Below are 24,429 nucleotides of genomic sequence, written 5' to 3'. Positions count from 1 at the left end.
TCCGCGCAATATCTGATTCACCCCCCGCAATGTCAGATTCACCCTCCCGCAATGTCTGATTCACCCCCCCGCAATGTCAGATTCACCCTCCCGCAATGTCTGATTAACTCCGCGCAATATCTGATTCACCCCCCCCGCAATGTCTGATTCACCCCCCCCGCAATGTCTGATTCACCCACCCGCAATCACAGAATCACAGAAACCCCACAGTGCAGATAGAGGCCATTTCGGCCCATCAAGCCCACACCGACACATATCCCACCCGATCCCCGTAACCCCTACACCAACACATATCCCACCCTATCCTGTAACCCCACGTATTTAATCCCCCTAACACTAAGGGTCAATTTATCATAGCCAATCAACCTAACCTGCACATCTTTGGACTGTGGGAGGAAACTGGAGCACCCGGAGGAAACCCACGCAAACACGGGGAGAATGTGCAAACTCCACACAGACAGTCGCCCGAGGTCGGATTCGAACCCGGGTCCCTGGCGCTGAGGCAACAGTGCTAACCACTATGCCACCGTGCTGCAATGTTTAATTAACTCTGCGCAATGTCTGATACTTCCCCGACAATGTCTGATTCACCCCCCGCAATGTCTGATTCAACCCCCGCAATGTCTGATTCACCCCCCGCAATGTCTGATTCACCCCCCGCAATGTCTGATTCACCCCCTGCAATGTCTGATTCACCCCCTCGCAATGTCTGACACCCACTCCGCATTGTCTGTTTCACCCCCCGCAATGTCTGATTCACCCCCCCCCGCAATGTCTGATTCATCCCCGCAATATCTGATTCACCCCCGCAACGTCTGATGCACCCCCCTTCAATGTCTGATTCACCCACCCTGACAATGTCTGATTCACCCCCCCGCAACGTCTGATTCACCCCACCCCCCAATGTCGGATTCACTCCCCGCCATGTCTGATTCACCCCCCGCTATGTCTGATTCACCCCCCGCAATATCTGATTCACCCCCCGCAATATCTGATTCACCCCCCGCAATATCTGATTCACCCCCCGCAATATCTGATTCACCCCTCGCAATGTCTGATTCGCCCCCCGCAATATCTGATTCGCTCCCCGCAATGTCTGATTTACCACACCCGCAATGTCTGATTCGCCCCCTGCATTGTCTGATTCTCCCCCCGCAATGTCTGATTCACCCCCCGCATTGTCTGATTCACCCCCCGCAATGTCTGATTCACCCCCACCGCAATGTCTGATTCACCCACCCACAATATCTGATTCACTCCCCGCAATGTCTGATTCACCACACCCGCAATGTCTGATTCACCCACCCGCAATGTCTGATTCACCCCCCCGCAATCTCTGATTCACCCACCCGCAATGTCTGATTCACCCCCGCAATGTCTGATTCACACCCGCAATGTCTGATTCACCACACCCGCAATGTCTGATTCACCCACCAGCAATGTATGATTCCCCCACCGCCATGTCTGATTCACCACACCCGCAATGTCTGATTCACCCCCCCGCAATGTATGATTCACCCCCTGCAATGTCTGATTCACCCCCTCGCAATGTCAGGTTCACCCTCCCGCAATGTCTGATTAACTCCGCGCAATATCTGATTCACCCCCCGCAATGTCAGATTCACCCTCCCGCAATGTCTGATTCACCCCCCCGCAATGTCAGATTCACCCTCCCGCAATGTCTGATTAACTCCGCGCAATATCTGATTCACCCCCCCCGCAATGTCTGATTCACCCCCCCCGCAATGTCTGATTCACCCACCCGCAATCACAGAATCACAGAAACCCCACAGTGCAGATAGAGGCCATTTCGGCCCATCAAGCCCACACCGACACATATCCCACCCGATCCCCGTAACCCCTACACCAACACATATCCCACCCTATCCTGTAACCCCACGTATTTAATCCCCCTAACACTAAGGGTCAATTTATCATAGCCAATCAACCTAACCTGCACATCTTTGGACTGTGGGAGGAAACTGGAGCACCCGGAGGAAACCCACGCAAACACGGGGAGAATGTGCAAACTCCACACAGACAGTCGCCCGAGGCCGGATTCGAACCCGGGTCCCTGGCGCTGAGGCAACAGTGCTAACCACTATGCCACCGTGCTGCAATGTTTAATTAACTCTGCGCAATGTCTGATACTTCCCCGACAATGTCTGATTCACCGACCACGCAATATCTCATTCAGCCCATGCAATGTTTCATTCACCCCCACCGCATTTTCTGATTCACCTCCCGCAATGTCTGATTCACCACCCGCAATGTCTGATTCACCCCCCGCAATGTCTGATTCACCCCCCGCAATGTCTGATTCACCCCCCCTGCAATGTCTGATTCACCCCTCGCAATGTCTGATTCACCCCTCGCAATGTCTGATTCACCCCTCGCAATGTCTGATTCACCCCTCGCAATGGCTGATTCACCCCTCGCAATGTCTGATTCACCCCTCGCAATGTCTGATTCACCCCTCGCAATGTCTGATTCACCCCTCGCAATGTCTGATTCACCCCTCGCAATGTCTGATTCACCCCTCGCAATGTCTGATTCACCCCTCGCAATGTCTGCTTCACCCCTCGCAATGTCTGATTCACCCCTCGCAATGTCTGATTCACCCCTCGCAATGTCTGATTCACCCCTCGCAATGTCTGATTCACCCCTCGCAATGTCTGATTCACCCCTCGAAATGTCTGATTCACCCCTCGCAATGTCTGATTCACCCCTCGCAATGTCTGATTCACCCCCCGCAATGTCTGATTCACCCCCGCAATGTCTGATTCACCCCCCGCAATGTCTGATTCACCCCCCGCACCGCAATGTCTGATTCACCCCCCGCAATGTCTGATTCACCCCCCGCAATGTCTGATTCACCCCCCCGCAATGTCTGATTCACCCCCCGCAATGACTGATTCACCGCCTGCAATGTCTGATTCACCCCCTGCAATGTCTTATTCCCCCCCTGCAATGTCTGATTCACCCCCCGCAATGTCTGATTCACCCCCTGCAATGTCTGATTCACCCCCTGCAATATCTGGTTCACCCCCCCGCAATGTCTGATTCACCCCCCCTGCAATGTCTGATTCACCCCCCGCAATGTCTGATTCACTCCCCCGCAATGTCTGATTCACTCCCCGCAATATCTGATTCACCCCCCGCAATGTCTGATTCACCCCCCGCAATGTCTGATTCACCCCCCGCAATGTCTGATTCACCCCCCGCAATGTCTGATTCACCCCCCGCAATGTCTGATTCACCCCCCGCAATGTCTGATTCACCCCCCCTCAATGTCTAATTAACTCCGCGCAATGTCTGATTCTTCCCCGACAATGTCTGATTCACCGACCCGCAATACCTGATTCAGCCCATGCAATGTTTCATTCACCCCCCCGCATTGTCTGATTCACCCCCTGCAATGTCTTATTCCCCCCCTGCAATGTCTGATTCACCCCCCGCAATGTCTGATTCACCCCCTGCAATGTCTGATTCACCCCCTGCAATATCAGGTTCACCCCCCCCGCAATGTCTGATTCACCCCCCCTGCAATGTCTGATTCACCCCCCGCAATGTCTGATTCACTCCCTCCGCAATGTCTGATTCACCCCCCGCAATGTCTGATTCAACCCCCGCAATGTCTGATTCACCCCCCGCAATGTCTGATTCACCCCCCGCAATGTCTGATTCACCCCCCGCAATATCTGATTCACCCCCCGCAATGTCTGATTCACCCCCCCGCAATGTCTGATTCACCCCCCTGCAATATCTAATTAACTCCGCGCAATGTCTGATCCTTCCCCGACAATGTCTGATTCACCGACCCCACAATATCTGATGCGCCCCCCGCAATATCTGATTCACCCCGCAATGTCTGATTCACCCCCGCAATGTCTGATTTGCCCCCCGCAATATCTGATTCGCTCCCCGCAATGTCTGATTTACCCCTCGCAATGTCTTATTCACTCTCCCCGCATTGTCTGATTCTCCCCCCGCATTGTCTGATTCTCCCCCTGCAATGTCTGATTCACCCCCCGCATTGTCTGATTCACCCCCAGCGCAATGTCTGATTCACCCCCACCGCAATGTCTGATTCACCCCCCACCGCAATGTTTGAATCACCCACCAGCAATGTCTGATTCACTCCCCTCAATGTCTGATTCACCACACCCGCAATGTCTGATTCTCCACCCGCAATGTCTTATTCACTCCCCCCGCATTGTCTGATTCTCCCCCCGCAATGTCTGATTAACCCCCTGCATTGTCTGATTCACCCCCACCGCAATGTCTGATTCACTCCCACCGCAATGTCTGATTCACCCACCCACAATATCTGATTCACTCCCCGCAATGTCTGATTCACCACACCCGAAATGTCTGATTCACCCACCCGCAATGTCTGATTCACCCACCCGCAATCTCTGATTCACCCACCCGCAATGTCTGATTCACCCACCCGCAATGTCTGATTCACTCCCCCTGCAATGTCTGATTCACACCCCGCAATGTCTGATTCACCCCCCTGCAATGACTGATTCACCCCCTGCAATGACTGATTCACCCCCCCGCAATGTCTGATTCACCCACCCCGCAATGTCTGATTCACCCACCCCGCAATGTCAGATTCACCCCCCCCGCAATGTCTAATTAACTCCGCGCAATATCTGGTTCACTCCCCCGCAATGTCTGATTCACCCCCCCTGCAATGTCTGATTCACCCCCCGCAATGTCTGATTCACTCCCCCCGCAATGTCTGATTCACTCCCCCGGCAATGTCTGATTCACTCCCCCCGCAATGTCTGATTCACTCCACCCGCAATGTCTGATTCACCCCCTGCAATGTCTGATTTACCCCTCAAAATGTCCTATTCGCTCCCCCCGCATTGTCTGATTCACCCCCCGCAATGTCTGATTCACCCCCGCAATGTCTGATTCAACCCCGCAATGTCTGATTCACCCCCCGCAATGACTGATTCATCACCCCGCATGTCAGATTCACCCCCCCGCAATGTCTAATTAACTCCGCGCAATATCTGATTCACCCCCCCAGCTATGTCTGATTCACCCCCCCCGCAATGTCTGATTCACCCCCCCGCAATGTCTGATTCACCCCCCCGCAATATCTAATTAACTCCGCGCAATATCTGATTCCCCCCCACCAGCAATGTCTGATTCACCCCCCCCGCAATGTCTGATTCACCCCCCCGCAATGTCTGATTCACCCCCCTGCAATATCTAATTAACTCCGCGCAATGTCTGATCCTTCCCCGACAATGTCTGATTCACCGACCCTACAATATCTGATGCGCCCCCCGCAATATCTGATTCACCCCCGCAATGTCTGATTCACCCCCCGCAATGTCTGATTTGCCCCCCGCAATATCTGATTCGCTCCCCGCAATGTCTGATTTACCCCTCGCAATGTCTTATTCACTCTCCCCGCATTGTCTGATTCTCCCCCCGCATTGTATGATTCTCCCCCTGCAATATCTGATTCACCCCCCGCATTGTCTGATTCACCCCCAGCGCAATGTCTGATTCACCCCCACCGCAATATCTGATTCACCCCCACCGCAATGTTTGAATCACCCACCCGCAATGTCTGATTCACTCCCCTCAATGTCTGATTCACCACACCCGCAATGTCTGATTCACCCCCTCGCAATGTCTGATTCAGCCCCCGGCAATGTCTGATTCACCCACCCGCAATGTCTGATTCACCCCTCCGCAATGTCTGATTCACCCCCCCCGCAATGTTTGATTCACCCGCCCGCAATGTCTGATTCAACCCCCTGCAATGTCTGATTCAGCCCCCGCAATGTCTGATTCACCGACCCCGCAATGTCTGATTCACCCCTCGCAATGTCTGATTCACCCCTCGCAATGTCTGATTCACCCCTCGCAATGTCTGATTCACCCCTCGCAATGTCTGATTCACCCCTCGCAATGTCTGATTCACCCCCCCGCAATGTCTGATTCACCCCTCGCAATATCTGATTCACCCCTCGCAATGTCTGATTTACCCCTCGCAATGTCTGATTCACCTCCCGCAATGTCTGATTCACCCCCCGCAATGTCTGAATCACCCCTCCGCAATGTCTGATTCACCCCCCCGCAATGTCTGATTCACCGACCCGCATTGTCTGATTCACCCCCATGCAATGTGTGATTCACCCCCCCAGCAATGTCTGATTCAACCCCCCGCAATGATTGATTTACCCCCCCGCAATGTCTGATTCACCCCCCATAATGTCTGATTCTGTCCCCTCGCAATGTCTGGTTCAAACTCACCCCCGCAATGTCTGATTCAGCCCCCCTCAGAATGTCTGAGTCACACACCCTGCAATGTCTGATTCACCCCCCTCCCCGCAATATCTGATTCACCCCCCGCAATGTCTGATTTACCCCCAGCAATATCTGATTCACCCCCCGCAATGTCCGATTTACCCCCCGCAATATCTCATTCTCCCCCCGCAATGTCTGATTCACCACCCGCATTGTCTGATTCTCCCCCCGCAATGTCTGATTCACCCCCACCGCAATATCTGATGCACCCACCCGCAATATCCGATTCACCCCCCCTGCAATATCCGATTCACCCCCCGCAATGTTTGATTCACTCCCCCCGCAATGTCTGATTCGCTCCCCTCGCAATGTCTGATTCACCCCCCGCAATGTCTGATTCACCCCCCTGCAATGTCTGATTCACCCGCCCGCAATATCCGATTCACCCCCCCTGCAATATCCGATTCACCCCCCGCAATGTTTGATTCACTCCCCCCGCAATGTTTGATTCACCCGCCCGCAATGTCTGATTCACCCCCCACAATGTCTGATTCACCCCCCCGCAATGTCTGATTCACCCGCCCGCAATATCCGATTCACCCCCCCTGCAATATCCGATTCACCCCCCGCAATGTTTGATTCACTCCCCCCGCAATGTCTGATTCGCTCCCCTCGCAATGTCTGATTCGCTCCCCGCAATGTCTGATTCACCCCCCGCAATGTCTGATTCACCCCCCGCAATGACTGATTCACCACCCCGGCAATGTCTGATTCACCCCCCCCCGCAATGTCTGATTCACCCCCCCGCAATGTCTAATTAACTCCGCGCAGTATCTGAATCTTCCCCGACAATGTCTGATTCACCGACCCCGCAATATCTGATTCAGCCCATGCAATGTTTCATTCACCCCCCCCCGCATTGTCTGATTCACCACCCGCAATGTCTGATTCACCCCCCCGCAATGTATGATTCACCCCCTGCAATGTCTGATTCACCCCCTCGCAATGTCTGACACCCACTCCGCATTGTCTGTTTCACCCCCCGCAATGTCTGATTCACCCCCCCCCGCAATGTCTGATTCATCCCCGCAATATCTGATTCACCCCCGCAATGTCTGATGCACCCCCCTTCAATGTCTGATTCACCCCCCTGACAATGTCTGATTCACCCCCCTTCAATGTCTGATTCACTCCCCGCCATGTCTGATTCACCCCCCGCTATGTCTGATTCACCCTCCGCAATATCTGATTCACCCCCCGCAATATCTGATTCACCCCCCGCAATATCTGATTCACCCCCCGCAATATCTGATTCACCCCCCGCAATGTCTGATTCGCCCCCCGCAATATCTGATTCGCTCCCCGCAATGTCTGATTTACCACACCCGCAATGTCTGATTCACCCCCCGCATTGTCTGATTCACCCCCGCAATGTCTGATTCACCCCCACCGCAATGTCTGATTCACCCACCCACAATATCTGATTCACTCCCCGCAATGTCTGATTCACCACACCCGCAATGTCTGATTCACCCACCCGCAATGTCTGATTCACCCCCCCGCAATCTCTGATTCACCCACCCGCAATGTCTGATTCACCCACCCGCAATGTCTGATTCACCCCCGCAATGTCTGATTCACACCCGCAATGTCTGATTCACCACACCCGCAATGTCTGATTCACCCACCAGCAATGTATGATTCCCCCACCGCCATGTCTGATTCACCACACCCGCAATGTCTGATTCACCCCCCCGCAATGTATGATTCACCCCCTGCAATGTCTGATTCACCCCCTCGCAATGTCAGGTTCACCCTCCCGCAATGTCTGATTCACCCCCCGCAATGTCAGATTCACCCTCCCGCAATGTCTGATTAACTCCGCGCAATATCTGATTCACCCCCCCCGCAATGTCTGATTCACCCCCCCCGCAATGTCTGATTCACCCACCCGCAATGTTTAATTAACTCTGCGCAATGTCTGATACTTCCCCGACAATGTCTGATTCACCGACCACGCAATATCTCATTCAGCCCATGCAATGTTTCATTCACCCCCACCGCATTTTCTGATTCACCTCCCGCAATGTCTGATTCACCACCCGCAATGTCTGATTCACCCCCCGCAATGTCTGATTCACCCCCCGCAATGTCTGATTCACCCCCACCACAATGTCTGATTCACCCCCCGCAATGTCTGATTCACCCCCCGCAATGTCTGATTCACCCCCACCACAATGTCTGATTCACCCCCGCAATGTCTGATTCACCCTCCGCAATGTCTGATTCACCCCCCGCAATGTCTGATTTGCCCCCCACAATATCTGATTCGCTCCCCGCAATGTCTGATTTACCCCTCGCAATGTCTTATTCACTCTCCCCGCATTGTCTGATTCTCCCCCCGCATTGTCTGATTCTCCCCCTGCAATGTCTGATTCACCCCCCGCATTGTCTGACTCACCCCCAGCGCAATGTCTGATTCACCCCCACCGCAATGTCTGATTCACCCCCACCGCAATGTTTGAATCACCCACCCGCAATGTCTGATTCACTCCCCTCAATGTCTGATTCACCACACCCGCAATGTCTGATTCACCCCCTCGCAATGTCTGATTCAGCCCCCCACAATGTCTGATTCACTCACCCGCAATGTCTGATTCACCCCTCCGCAATGTCTGATTCACCCCCCCGCAATGTTTGATTCACCCGCCCGCAATGTCTGATTCACCCCCCCTGCAATGTCTGATTCAGCCCCCGCAATGTCTGATTCACCGACCCCGCAATGTCTGATTCACTCCCCCTGCAATGTCTGATTCACCCGCCCGCAATGTCTGATTCACCCGCCCGCAATGTCTGATTCACCCCCCGCAAATTCGGATTCACCCCCCGCAATGTCTGATTCACCCCCCACAATGACTGATTCACCACCCCGCAATGTCTGATTCACCAACCCCGCAATGTCTGATTCATCCCGCCCGCAATGTCAGATTCACCCCCCCCGCAATGTCTAATTAACTCCGCGCAATATCTGATTCACCCCCCCCCGCAATGTCTGATTCAGCCCCCCTGCAATGTCTCATTCATTCCCCCGCAATGTCTAATTAACTCCGCGCAATGTCTGATTCACCCTCCCCGCAATATCTGATTCACCCCTTGCAATGTCTGATTCACGCCCCGCAATGTCTGGTTCACCCCCCGCAATGTCTGGTTCACCCCCCGCAATGTCTGGTTCACCCCCCACAATGTCTGGTTCACCCCCCGCAATGTCTGGTTCACCCCCCGCAATGTCTGGTTCACCCCCCGCAATGTCTGGTTCACCCCCCGCAATGGCTGGTTCACGCCCCGCAATGTCTGGTTCACCCCCCGCAATGTCTGGTCCACCCCCCGGAATGTCAGATTCACCCCCACCGCAATGTCTGATTCACCCTTGCAATGTCTGATTCACCCCCCGCAATGTCTGATTCACCCCCCGCAATGTCTGATTCACCCCCCGCAATGTCTGATTCACCCCCCGCAATGTCTGATTCACCCCCCGCAGTGTCTGATTCACCATGTCCGCAATGTCAGATTCAGCCCCCTGCAATGTCTGATTCACCCCCCCGCAATGTTTGATTCACCCCTCCGCAATGTCTGATTCACCTCCCCCGCAATGTTTGATTCACCCCCCCTCGCAATGTCTGATTCAACCCCCGCAATATTTGATTCACCCCCCGCAATGTTTGATTCACCCCTCGCAATGTCTGATTCACCCCCCCGCAACGTCTGATTCACCCCTCCCCGCAATGTCTGACTCACCCCTCCCCGCAATCTCTGATTCACCCCCCTCAATGTCTAATTCACCCCCCCGCAACGTCTAATTCACCACCCCGCAATGTCTAATTCACCCCCCCGCAATGTCTAATTCACCCCCCCGCAATGTCTAATTCACCCCCACGCAATGTCTAATTCAACCCCCGCAACATCTAATTCACACCCCGCAACGTCTAATTCACCCCCCCGCAACATCTTATTCACCCCCCCGCAACGTCTAATTCACCCCCCCGCAACGTCTAATTCACCCCCCCGCAACGTCTCATTCACCTCCCCACAACGTCTGATTCACCCCCCATCAATGTCTGATTCACCTACCGCAATGTCTGATTTCCCCTCACAATGTCTTATGCACACACTCCGCATTGTCTGACTCCCCCTCCAGCAATGTCTGATGCACCCCCCCACCGCAATGTATGATTCACCCCCCCCCAACAATGTCTGGTTCCCCCCCACGTAATGTCTGGTTCCCCCCCCCAATGTCTGATGAAGCCCCCCGCATTGTTTGATTCACCCTCCCCGCAATGTCTGATGCAGCCCCCCGCAATGTTTGATTTACCCCCGCAATATCTGATTCACCCCCCTCAATATCTGATTCACCGACCCCACAATGTCTGATTCACTCCCCGCAATGTCTGATTCACCCCCCGCAATATCTTATTCACCAACCTCGCAATGTTTGATTCACCCCCCGCAATGTCTGATTCACCCCCTCAATGTCTGATTCACCCCCCTCAATATCTGATTCACCCGCCGCAATGTCTGATTCACCCGCCGCAATGTCTGATTCACCCACCGCAATGTCTGATTCACCCCCCGCAATGTCTGATTCACCCCCCTCAATGTCTGATTCACCCCCGCAATGTCTGATTCACCCCCAACAATGTATGATTCACTCATCCCGCGTTGTCTGATTCGCCCCCACAATGTCTGATTCACCGATCCCGCAATGTCTGATTCAGCCCACGCAATGTCTGATTCACCCCCCTCAATTTCTGATTCACCCCCCTCAATATCTGATTCACCCACAGCAATGTCTGATTCACCCCCTTCAATGTCTGATTCACCCCCTTCAATGTCTGATTCACCCCCCAACAATGTCTGATTCACGCCCCCGCAATGTCTGATTCACACCCCACCGCAATGTCTGATTCTCCCCCCGCAATGGCTGATTCATCCCCCCGCAATGTCTGAATCACCCCCCTGCAACAATGTCTGGTTCCCTCCCCCCCCGCAATGTCTGATTCACCCCCATGCATTGTTTGATTCACCCTCCCCGCAATGTCTGATGCACCCCCCCGCAATGTTTGATTCAACCCCCCCCTGCAATGTCTGATTCACGGACCTCGCAATGTTTGATTCACCCCCCGCAATGTCTGATTTTCCCCTCACAATGTCTGATTCACCCCCCCCGCCATGTTTGATTCTCCCCCCGCCATGTTTGATTCTCCCCCCCGCCATGTCTGATTCACCCCCCGCAATGTCTGATTCAACCCCCTCAATGTCTGATTCACCCCCCTCAATGTCTGATTCACCACCGCAATGTCTGATTCACCCCCCGCAATGTCTGATTCACCCTCGCAATGTCTGATTCAACCCCCGCAATGTCTGATTCACCCCCCTCAATGTCTGATTCACCCCCCGCAATGTCTGATTCACCCCCGCAATGTCTGATTCACCCCCATAAATGTCTGATTCACCCATCCGCAATGCCCGATTCAAGCCTCGCATTGTCTGATTCACCACCCCGCAATGTCTGATTCACCCCCCTGCAATGTCTGATTCACTCCCCTCGCAATGCCTGTTTCCCCCCCCCCGCAATGTCTAATTAACCTCCACGCAATGTCTGATTCACTCCCCCCGCAATGTCTGATTCACTCCACCCGCAATGTCTGATTCACCCCCTGCAATGTCTGATTTACCCCTCAAAATGTCCTATTCGCTCCCCCCGCATTGTCTGATTCACCCCCCGCAATGTCTGATTCACCCCCGCAATGTCTGATTCAACCCCGCAATGTCTGATTCACCCCCCGCAATGACTGATTCATCACCCCGCATGTCAGATTCACCCCCCCGCAATGTCTAATTAACTCCGCGCAATATCTGATTCACCCCCCCAGCTATGTCTGATTCACCCCCCCCGCAATGTCTGATTCACCCCCCCGCAATGTCTGATTCACCCCCCCGCAATATCTAATTAACTCCGCGCAATATCTGATTCCCCCCCACCAGCAATGTCTGATTCACCCCCCCCGCAATGTCTGATTCACCCCCCCGCAATGTCTGATTCACCCCCCTGCAATATCTAATTAACTCCGCGCAATGTCTGATCCTTCCCCGACAATGTCTGATTCACCGACCCTACAATATCTGATGCGCCCCCCGCAATATCTGATTCACCCCCGCAATGTCTGATTCACCCCCCGCAATGTCTGATTTGCCCCCCGCAATATCTGATTCGCTCCCCGCAATGTCTGATTTACCCCTCGCAATGTCTTATTCACTCTCCCCGCATTGTCTGATTCTCCCCCCGCATTGTATGATTCTCCCCCTGCAATATCTGATTCACCCCCCGCATTGTCTGATTCACCCCCAGCGCAATGTCTGATTCACCCCCACCGCAATATCTGATTCACCCCCACCGCAATGTTTGAATCACCCACCCGCAATGTCTGATTCACTCCCCTCAATGTCTGATTCACCACACCCGCAATGTCTGATTCACCCCCTCGCAATGTCTGATTCAGCCCCCGGCAATGTCTGATTCACCCACCCGCAATGTCTGACTCCCCCTCCAGCAATGTCTGATGCACCCCCCCACCGCAATGTATGATTCACCCCCCCCCAACAATGTCTGGTTCCCCCCCACGTAATGTCTGGTTCCCCCCCCCAATGTCTGATGAAGCCCCCCGCATTGTTTGATTCACCCTCCCCGCAATGTCTGATGCAGCCCCCCGCAATGTTTGATTTACCCCCGCAATATCTGATTCACCCCCCTCAATATCTGATTCACCGACCCCACAATGTCTGATTCACTCCCCGCAATGTCTGATTCACCCCCCGCAATATCTTATTCACCAACCTCGCAATGTTTGATTCACCCCCCGCAATGTCTGATTCACCCCCTCAATGTCTGATTCACCCCCCTCAATATCTGATTCACCCGCCGCAATGTCTGATTCACCCGCCGCAATGTCTGATTCACCCACCGCAATGTCTGATTCACCCCCCGCAATGTCTGATTCACCCCCCTCAATGTCTGATTCACCCCCGCAATGTCTGATTCACCCCCAACAATGTATGATTCACTCATCCCGCGTTGTCTGATTCGCCCCCACAATGTCTGATTCACCGATCCCGCAATGTCTGATTCAGCCCACGCAATGTCTGATTCACCCCCCTCAATTTCTGATTCACCCCCCTCAATATCTGATTCACCCACAGCAATGTCTGATTCACCCCCTTCAATGTCTGATTCACCCCCTTCAATGTCTGATTCACCCCCCAACAATGTCTGATTCACGCCCCCCGCAATGTCTGATTCACACCCCACCGCAATGTCTGATTCTCCCCCCGCAATGGCTGATTCATCCCCCCGCAATGTCTGAATCACCCCCCTGCAACAATGTCTGGTTCCCTCCCCCCCCGCAATGTCTGATTCACCCCCATGCATTGTTTGATTCACCCTCCCCGCAATGTCTGATGCACCCCCCCGCAATGTTTGATTCAACCCCCCCCTGCAATGTCTGATTCACGGACCTCGCAATGTTTGATTCACCCCCCGCAATGTCTGATTTTCCCCTCACAATGTCTGATTCACCCCCCCCGCCATGTTTGATTCTCCCCCCGCCATGTTTGATTCTCCCCCCCGCCATGTCTGATTCACCCCCCGCAATGTCTGATTCAACCCCCTCAATGTCTGATTCACCCCCCTCAATGTCTGATTCACCACCGCAATGTCTGATTCACCCCCCGCAATGTCTGATTCACCCTCGCAATGTCTGATTCAACCCCCGCAATGTCTGATTCACCCCCCTCAATGTCTGATTCACCCCCCGCAATGTCTGATTCACCCCCGCAATGTCTGATTCACCCCCATAAATGTCTGATTCACCCATCCGCAATGCCCGATTCAAGCCTCGCATTGTCTGATTCACCACCCCGCAATGTCTGATTCACCCCCCTGCAATGTCTGATTCACTCCCCTCGCAATGCCTGTTTCCCCCCCCCCGCAATGTCTAATTAACCTCCACGCAATGTCTGATTCACTCCCCCCGCAATGTCTGATTCACTCCACCCGCAATGTCTGATTCACCCCCTGCAATGTCTGATTTACCCCTCAAAATGTCCTATTCGCTCCCCCCGCATTGTCTGATTCACCCCCCGCAATGTCTGATTCACCCCCGCAATGTCTGATTCAACCCCGCAATGTCTGATTCACCCCCCGCAATGACTGATTCATCACCCCGCATGTCAGATTCACCCCCCCGCAATGTCTAATTAACTCCGCGCAATATCTGATTCACCCCCCCAGCTATGTCTGATTCACCCCCCCCGCAATGTCTGATTCACCCCCCCGCAATGTCTGATTCACCCCCCCGCAATATCTAATTAACTCCGCGCAATATCTGATTCCCCCCCACCAGCAATGTCTGATTCACCCCCCCCGCAATGTCTGATTCACCCCCCCGCAATGTCTGATTCACCCCCCTGCAATATCTAATTAACTCCGCGCAATGTCTGATCCTTCCCCGACAATGTCTGATTCACCGACCCTACAATATCTGATGCGCCCCCCGCAATATCTGATTCACCCCCGCAATGTCTGATTCACCCCCCGCAATGTCTGATTTGCCCCCCGCAATATCTGATTCGCTCCCCGCAATGTCTGATTTACCCCTCGCAATGTCTTATTCACTCTCCCCGCATTGTCTGATTCTCCCCCCGCATTGTATGATTCTCCCCCTGCAATATCTGATTCACCCCCCGCATTGTCTGATTCACCCCCAGCGCAATGTCTGATTCACCCCCACCGCAATATCTGATTCACCCCCACCGCAATGTTTGAATCACCCACCCGCAATGTCTGATTCACTCCCCTCAATGTCTGATTCACCACACCCGCAATGTCTGATTCACCCCCTCGCAATGTCTGATTCAGCCCCCGGCAATGTCTGATTCACCCACCCGCAATGTCTGATTCACCCCTCCGCAATGTCTGATTCACCCCCCCCGCAATGTTTGATTCACCCGCCCGCAATGTCTGATTCAACCCCCTGCAATGTCTGATTCAGCCCCCGCAATGTCTGATTCACCGACCCCGCAATGTCTGATTCACCCCTCGCAATGTCTGATTCACCCCTCGCAATGTCTGATTCACCCCTCGCAATGTCTGATTCACCCCTCGCAATGTCTGATTCACCCCTCGCAATGTCTGATTCACCCCCCCGCAATGTCTGATTCACCCCTCGCAATATCTGATTCACCCCTCGCAATGTCTGATTTACCCCTCGCAATGTCTGATTCACCTCCCGCAATGTCTGATTCACCCCCCGCAATGTCTGAATCACCCCTCCGCAATGTCTGATTCACCCCCCCGCAATGTCTGATTCACCGACCCGCATTGTCTGATTCACCCCCATGCAATGTGTGATTCACCCCCCCAGCAATGTCTGATTCAACCCCCCGCAATGATTGATTTACCCCCCCGCAATGTCTGATTCACCCCCCATAATGTCTGATTCTGTCCCCTCGCAATGTCTGGTTCAAACTCACCCCCGCAATGTCTGATTCAGCCCCCCTCAGAATGTCTGAGTCACACACCCTGCAATGTCTGATTCACCCCCCTCCCCGCAATATCTGATTCACCCCCCGCAATGTCTGATTTACCCCCAGCAATATCTGATTCACCCCCCGCAATGTCCGATTTACCCCCCGCAATATCTCATTCTCCCCCCGCAATGTCTGATTCACCACCCGCATTGTCTGATTCTCCCCCCGCAATGTCTGATTCACCCCCACCGCAATATCTGATTGCACCCACCCGCAATATCCGATTCACCCCCCCTGCAATATCCGATTCACCCCCCGCAATGTTTGATTCACTCCCCCCGCAATGTCTGATTCGCTCCCCTCGCAATGTCTGATTCACCCCCCCGCAATGTCTGATTCACCCCCCCTGCAATGTCTGATTCACCCGCCCGCAATATCCGATTCACCCCCCCTGCAATATCCGATTCACCCCCCGCAATGTTTGATTCACTCCCCCCGCAATGTTTGATTCACCCGCCCGCAATGTCTGATTCACCCCCCACAATGTCTGATTCACCCCCCCGCAATGTCTGATTCACCCGCCCGCAATATCCGATTCACCCCCCCTGCAATATCCGATTCACCCCCCGCAATGTTTGATTCACTCCCCCCGCAATGTCTGATTCGCTCCCCTCGCAATGTCTGATTCGCTCCCCGCAATGTCTGATTCACCCCCCGCAATGTCTGATTCACCCCCCGCAATGACTGATTCACCACCCCCGGCAATGTCTGATTCACCCCCCCCCGCAATGTCTGATTCACCCCCCCGCAATGTCTAATTAACTCCGCGCAGTATCTGAATCTTCCCCGACAATGTCTGAATTCACCGACCCCGCAATATCTGATTCAGCCCATGCAATGTTTCATTCACCCCCCCCCGCATTGTCTGATTCACCACCCGCAATGTCTGATTCACCCCCCCGCAATGTATGATTCACCCCCTGCAATGTCTGATTCACCCCCTCGCAATGTCTGACACCCACTCCGCATTGTCTGTTTCACCCCCCGCAATGTCTGATTCACCCCCCCCCGCAATGTCTGATTCATCCCCGCAATATCTGATTCACCCCCGCAATGTCTGATGCACCCCCCTTCAATGTCTGATTCACCCCCCTGACAATGTCTGATTCACCCCCCTTCAATCGTCTGATTCACTCCCCGCCATGTCTGATTCACCCCCCGCTATGTCTGATTCACCCTCCGCAATATCTGATTCACCCCCCCGCAATATCTGATTCACCCCCCGCAATATCTGATTCACCCCCCCGCAATATCTGATTCACACCCCCGCAATGTCTGATTCGCCCCCCCGCAATATCTGATTCGCTCCCCGCAATGTCTGATTTACCACACCCGCAATGTCTGATTCACCCCCCGCATTGTCTGATTCACCCCCCGCAATGTCTGATTCACCCCCACCGCAATGTCTGATTCACCCCACCCACAATATCTGATTCACTCCCCGCAATGTCTGATTCACCACACCGCCGCAATGTCTGATTCACCCACCCGCAATGTCTGATTCACCCCCCCGCAATCTCTGATTCACCCACCTCCGCAATGTCTGATTCACCCACCCGCAATGTCTGATTCACCCCCGCAATGTCTGATTCACACCCGCAATGTCTGATTCACCACACCGCAATGTCTGATTCACCCACGCAAGCAATGTATGATTCCCCCACCGCCATACCACACCCGCAATGTCTGATTCACCCCCCCGCAATGTATGATTCACCCCCTGCAATGTCTGATTCACCCCCTCGCAATGTCAGGTTCACCCTCCCGCAATGTCTGATTCACCCCCCGCAATGTCAGATTCACCCTCCCGCAATGTCTGATTAACTCCGCGCAATATCTGATTCACCCCCCCCGCAATGTCTGATTCACCCCCCCCGCAATGTCTGATTCACCCACCCGCAATGTTTAATTAACTCTGCGCAATGTCTGATACTTCCCCGACAATGTCTGATTCACCGACCACGCAATATCTCATTCAGCCCATGCAATGTTTCATTCACCCCCACCGCATTTTCTGATTCACCTCCCGCAATGTCTGATTCACCACCCGCAATGTCTGATTCACCCCCCGCAATGTCTGATTCACCCCCCGCAATGTCTGATTCACCCCCACCACAATGTCTGATTCACCCCCCGCAATGTCTGATTCACCCCCCGCAATGTCTGATTCACCCCCACCACAATGTCTGATTCACCCCCGCAATGTCTGATTCACCCTCCGCAATGTCTGATTCACCCCCCGCAATGTCTGATTTGCCCCCCACAATATCTGATTCGCTCCCCGCAATGTCTGATTTACCCCTCGCAATGTCTTATTCACTCTCCCCGCATTGTCTGATTCTCCCCCCGCATTGTCTGATTCTCCCCCTGCAATGTCTGATTCACCCCCCGCATTGTCTGACTCACCCCCAGCGCAATGTCTGATTCACCCCCACCGCAATGTCTGATTCACCCCCACCGCAATGTTTGAATCACCCACCCGCAATGTCTGATTCACTCCCCTCAATGTCTGATTCACCACACCCGCAATGTCTGATTCACCCCCTCGCAATGTCTGATTCAGCCCCCCACAATGTCTGATTCACTCACCCGCAATGTCTGATTCACCCCTCCGCAATGTCTGATTCACCCCCCCGCAATGTTTGATTCACCCGCCCGCAATGTCTGATTCACCCCCCCTGCAATGTCTGATTCAGCCCCCGCAATGTCTGATTCACCGACCCCGCAATGTCTGATTCACTCCCCCTGCAATGTCTGATTCACCCCCCCGCAATGTCTGATTCACCCGCCCGCAATGTCTGATTCACCCCCCGCAAATTCGGATTCACCCCCCGCAATGTCTGATTCACCCCCCACAATGACTGATTCACCACCCCGCAATGTCTGATTCACCAACCCCGCAATGTCTGATTCATCCCGCCCGCAATGTCAGATTCACCCCCCCCGCAATGTCTAATTAACTCCGCGCAATATCTGATTCACCCCCCCCCGCAATGTCTGATTCAGCCCCCCTGCAATGTCTCATTCATTCCCCCGCAATGTCTAATTAACTCCGCGCAATGTCTGATTCACCCTCCCCGCAATATCTGATTCACCCCTTGCAATGTCTGATTCACGCCCCGCAATGTCTGGTTCACCCCCCGCAATGTCTGGTTCACCCCCCGCAATGTCTGGTTCACCCCCCACAATGTCTGGTTCACCCCCCGCAATGTCTGGTTCACCCCCCGCAATGTCTGGTTCACCCCCCGCAATGTCTGGTTCACCCCCCGCAATGGCTGGTTCACGCCCCGCAATGTCTGGTTCACCCCCCGCAATGTCTGGTCCACCCCCCGGAATGTCAGATTCACCCCCACCGCAATGTCTGATTCACCCTTGCAATGTCTGATTCACCCCCCGCAATGTCTGATTCACCCCCCGCAATGTCTGATTCACCCCCCGCAATGTCTGATTCACCCCCCGCAATGTCTGATTCACCCCCCGCAGTGTCTGATTCACCATGTCCGCAATGTCAGATTCAGCCCCCTGCAATGTCTGATTCACCCCCCCGCAATGTTTGATTCACCCCTCCGCAATGTCTGATTCACCTCCCCCGCAATGTTTGATTCACCCCCCCTCGCAATGTCTGATTCAACCCCCGCAATATTTGATTCACCCCCCGCAATGTTTGATTCACCCCTCGCAATGTCTGATTCACCCCCCCGCAACGTCTGATTCACCCCTCCCCGCAATGTCTGACTCACCCCTCCCCGCAATCTCTGATTCACCCCCCTCAATGTCTAATTCACCCCCCCGCAACGTCTAATTCACCACCCCGCAATGTCTAATTCACCCCCCCGCAATGTCTAATTCACCCCCCCGCAACATCTAATTCACCCCCACGCAACGTCTAATTCAACCCCCGCAACATCTTATTCACACCCCGCAACGTCTAATTCACCCCCCCGCAACGTCTAATTCACCCCCCCGCAACGTCTCATTCACCCCCCCACAACGTCTGATTCACCCCCCATCAATGTCTGATTCACCTACCGCAATGTCTGATTTCCCCTCACAATGTCTTATGCACACACTCCGCATTGTCTGACTCCCCCTCCAGCAATGTCTGATGCACCCCCCCACCGCAATGTATGATTCACCCCCCCCCAACAATGTCTGGTTCCCCCCCACGTAATGTCTGGTTCCCCCCCCCAATGTCTGATGAAGCCCCCCGCATTGTTTGATTCACCCTCCCCGCAATGTCTGATGCAGCCCCCCGCAATGTTTGATTTACCCCCGCAATATCTGATTCACCCCCCTCAATATCTGATTCACCGACCCCACAATGTCTGATTCACTCCCCGCAATGTCTGATTCACCCCCCGCAATATCTTATTCACCAACCTCGCAATGTTTGATTCACCCCCCGCAATGTCTGATTCACCCGCCGCAATGTCTGATTCACCCACCGCAATGTCTGATTCACCCCCCGCAATGTCTGATTCACCCCCCTCAATGTCTGATTCACCCCCGCAATGTCTGATTCACCCCCAACAATGTATGATTCACTCATCCCGCGTTGTCTGATTCGCCCCCACAATGTCTGATTCACCGATCCCGCAATGTCTGATTCAGCCCACGCAATGTCTGATTCACCCCCCTCAATTTCTGATTCACCCCCCTCAATATCTGATTCACCCACAGCAATGTCTGATTCACCCCCTTCAATGTCTGATTCACCCCCTTCAATGTCTGATTCACCCCCCAACAATGTCTGATTCACGCCCCCGCAATGTCTGATTCACACCCCACCGCAATGTCTGATTCTCCCCCCGCAATGGCTGATTCATCCCCCCGCAATGTCTGAATCACCCCCCTGCAACAATGTCTGGTTCCCTCCCCCCCCGCAATGTCTGATTCACCCCCATGCATTGTTTGATTCACCCTCCCCGCAATGTCTGATGCACCCCCCCGCAATGTTTGATTCAACCCCCCCCTGCAATGTCTGATTCACGGACCTCGCAATGTTTGATTCACCCCCCGCAATGTCTGATTTTCCCCTCACAATGTCTGATTCACCCCCCCTGCCATGTTTGATTCTCCCCCCGCCATGTTTGATTCTCCCCCCCGCCATGTCTGATTCACCCCCCGCAATGTCTGATTCAACCCCCTCAATGTCTGATTCACCCCCCTCAATGTCTGATTCACCACCGCAATGTCTGATTCACCCCCCGCAATGTCTGATTCACCCTCGCAATGTCTGATTCAACCCCCGCAATGTCTGATTCACCCCCCTCAATGTCTGATTCACCCCCCGCAATGTCTGATTCACCCCCGCAATGTCTGATTCACCCCCATAAATGTCTGATTCACCCATCCGCAATGCCCGATTCAAGCCTCGCATTGTCTGATTCACCACCCCGCAATGTCTGATTCACCCCCCTGCAATGTCTGATTCACTCCCCTCGCAATGCCTGTTTCCCCCCCCCCGCAATGTCTAATTAACCTCCACGCAATGTCTGATTCACTCCCCGCAATGTCTGATTCAGCGACCCCGCCATGTCTGATTCACCACGCCCCCCCCCCCCCCGGCAATGTCTGATTCCCCCCCGAGGCAATGTCTGATACACCCCCCCAGGCAATGTCTGATACACCGCCCCAGGCAATGTCTGATTCAGCCCCCGCAATGTCTGATTCAGCCCGCGCAATGTCTGATTCAGCCCCCGCAATGTCTGATTCAGCCCCCGCAATGTCTGATTCACCCCCCCAGGCAATTTCTGCTTCACCCCCCCGCAATGACTGATTCACCGACCCCGCAATGTCTGATTCAGCCCCTGCAATTTCGCATTCACCCCCCCGCGATGTCTGATTCACCCACGCAATGTCTTATTCACCCATCCCGCCTTGTCTGATTCAGCCCACGCAATGTTTCATTCACCCACCGCATTGTCTGATTCACCCCCCGCAATGTCTGATTCACCCACGCAATGTCTGATTCACGCCCCCAATGTCTGATTCACGCCCCGCAATGTCTGATTCACGCCCCGCAATGTCTGATTCAGCCCCTGCAATTTCGCATTCACCCCCCCGCGATGTCTGATTCACCCACGCAATGTCTTATTCACCCATCCCGCCTTGTCTGATTCAGCCCACGCAATGTTTCATTCACCCACCGCATTGTCTGATTCACCCCCCGCAATGTCTGATTCACCCACGCAATGTCTGATTCACGCCCCAATGTCTGATTCACGCCCCGCAATGTCTGATTCACGCCCCGCAATGTCTGATTCACGCCCCGCAATGTCTGATTCACGCCCCGCAATGTCTGATTCACGCCCCGTAATGCCTGATTCACGCCCCGCAATGTCTGATTCACGCCCCGCAATGTCTGATTCACGCCCAGCAATGTCTGATTCACGCCCCGCAATGTCTGATTCACGCCCCGCAATGGCTGATTCACGCCCCGCAATGTCTGGTTCACAGCCCGCAATGTCTGATTCACGGCCCGCAATGTCTGATTCACGGCCCGCAATGTCTGTTTCACGGACCGCAATGTCTGATTCACGGCCCGCAATGTCTGATTCACGGCCCGCAATGTCTGATTCACGCCCCGCAATGTCTGATTCACGCCCCGCAATGTCTGATTCACCACACCCGCAATGTCTGATTCACCCGCCATAATGTCTGATTTTGTCCCCTCGCAATGTCTGGTTCAACCTCACCCCCGCAATGTCTGATTCAGACCCCCGGAATATCTGAGTCACACACCCTGCAATGTCTGATTCACCCCCCTGCCCGCAATATCTGATTCACCCCCCGCAATGTCTGATTTACCCCCCGCAATATCTGATTCATCCCCCGAATTGTCTGATTCACCCCCCGCAATGTCTAATTCACCCCCCGCAATATCTGATTCTCCCCCCGCAATGTCTGATTCAACCCCCTGCAATGTCTGATTCACCCCTCCGCAATGTCTGATTCACCCCCCCGCAATGTCTGATTCACCCGCCCACAATGTCTGATTCACCCGCCCGCAATGTCTGATTCACCTCCCGCATTGTCTGATTCACTCCCCCCGCAATGTCTGATTCACACCCCGCAATGTCTGAATCACCCGCCCGCAATGTCTGATTCACCCGCCCGCAATGTCTGATTCACCCCCCGCATTGTCTGATTCACTCCCCCCGCAAAGTCTGATTCACCCCCCCCGCAATGTCTGATTCACCCCCCGCATTGTCTGATTCACTCCCCCCGCAAAGTCTGATTCACCCCCCCCCGCAATGTCTGATTCAACCCCCGGCAATGTCTGATTCACCCCCCCCGCAATGTCTGATTCACCCCCCCGCAATGTCTGATTCACCCACCCTCCGCAATGTCTGATTGAACCCCCACAATGTCTGATTCACCCCCCGCAATGTCTGATTCTCCACCCGCAATGTCTGATTCACCCCCCGCAATGTCTGATTCACCCCCCGCAATGTCTGATTCACTCCCCGCAATGTCTGATTCACCTCCCGCAATGTCTGATTCACCCCCCGCAATGTCTGATTCACCCCCCGCAATGTCTGATTCACTCCCCGCAATGTCTGATTCACCCCCCGCAATGTCTGATTCACCCCACGCAATGTCTGATTCACCCCCCGCAATGTCTGATTCACCCCCCGCAATGTCTGATTCACCCCCCGCAATGTCTGATTCAACCCCCGCAATGTCTGATTCACCCCTGCAACGTCTGATTCACCCCCCGCAACGTCTGATTCGCCCCCCGCAACGTCTGATTCACCCCCCCGCAATGTCTGATTCACCCCCGCAATGTTGGATTAATCCCCGCAATGTCTGATTCACCCCCCCCAAAATGTCTGATTCACCTCCCCCGCAATGTCTGATTCACCTCCCCCGCAATGTCTGATTCAGCCCCCCGCAATGTCTGATTCACCCCCCAGCAAAGTCTGATTCACAACCCCACAACGTCTGATTCACCCACCCCGCAATGTCTGATTCACCCCCTGCAATGTCTGATTCACCCCCCGCAATGTCTGATTCACCCCCCGCAATGTCTGACTCACACCTCTGCAATGTCTGATTCACCCCCTGCAATGTCTGATTCACACCCCGCAATGTCTGATTCACCCCCCGCAATGTCTGATTCACCCCCCGCAATGTCAGATTCACCCCCCGCAATGTCAGATTCACCCCCCGCAATGTCTGATTTACCCGCCGCAATGTCTGATTCACCTCCCGCAATGTCTGATTCACTTCCCGCAATGTCTGATTCACCACCCGCAATGTCTGATTCACCCCCCGCAATGTCTGATTCACCCCCCGCAATGTCTGATTCACCCCCGCAACGTCTGATTCGCCCCCCGCAACGTCTGATTCACCCCCCCGCAATGTCTGATTCACCCCCGCAATGTTGGATTAATCCCCGCAATGTCTGATTCACCCCCCCCACAATGTCTGATTCACCTCCCCCGCAATGTCTGATTCACCTCCCCCGCAATGTCTGATTCAGCCCCCCGCAATGTCTGA

This window comes from Somniosus microcephalus, chromosome 10 (genome assembly GCF_052327205.1).
Source record: "Somniosus microcephalus isolate GS21.2 chromosome 10, FLI_Smic_1.0, whole genome shotgun sequence".
NCBI classification, from domain to species: domain Eukaryota; kingdom Metazoa; phylum Chordata; class Chondrichthyes; order Squaliformes; family Somniosidae; genus Somniosus; species Somniosus microcephalus.
This window is presented reverse-complemented; position numbering follows the sequence as displayed.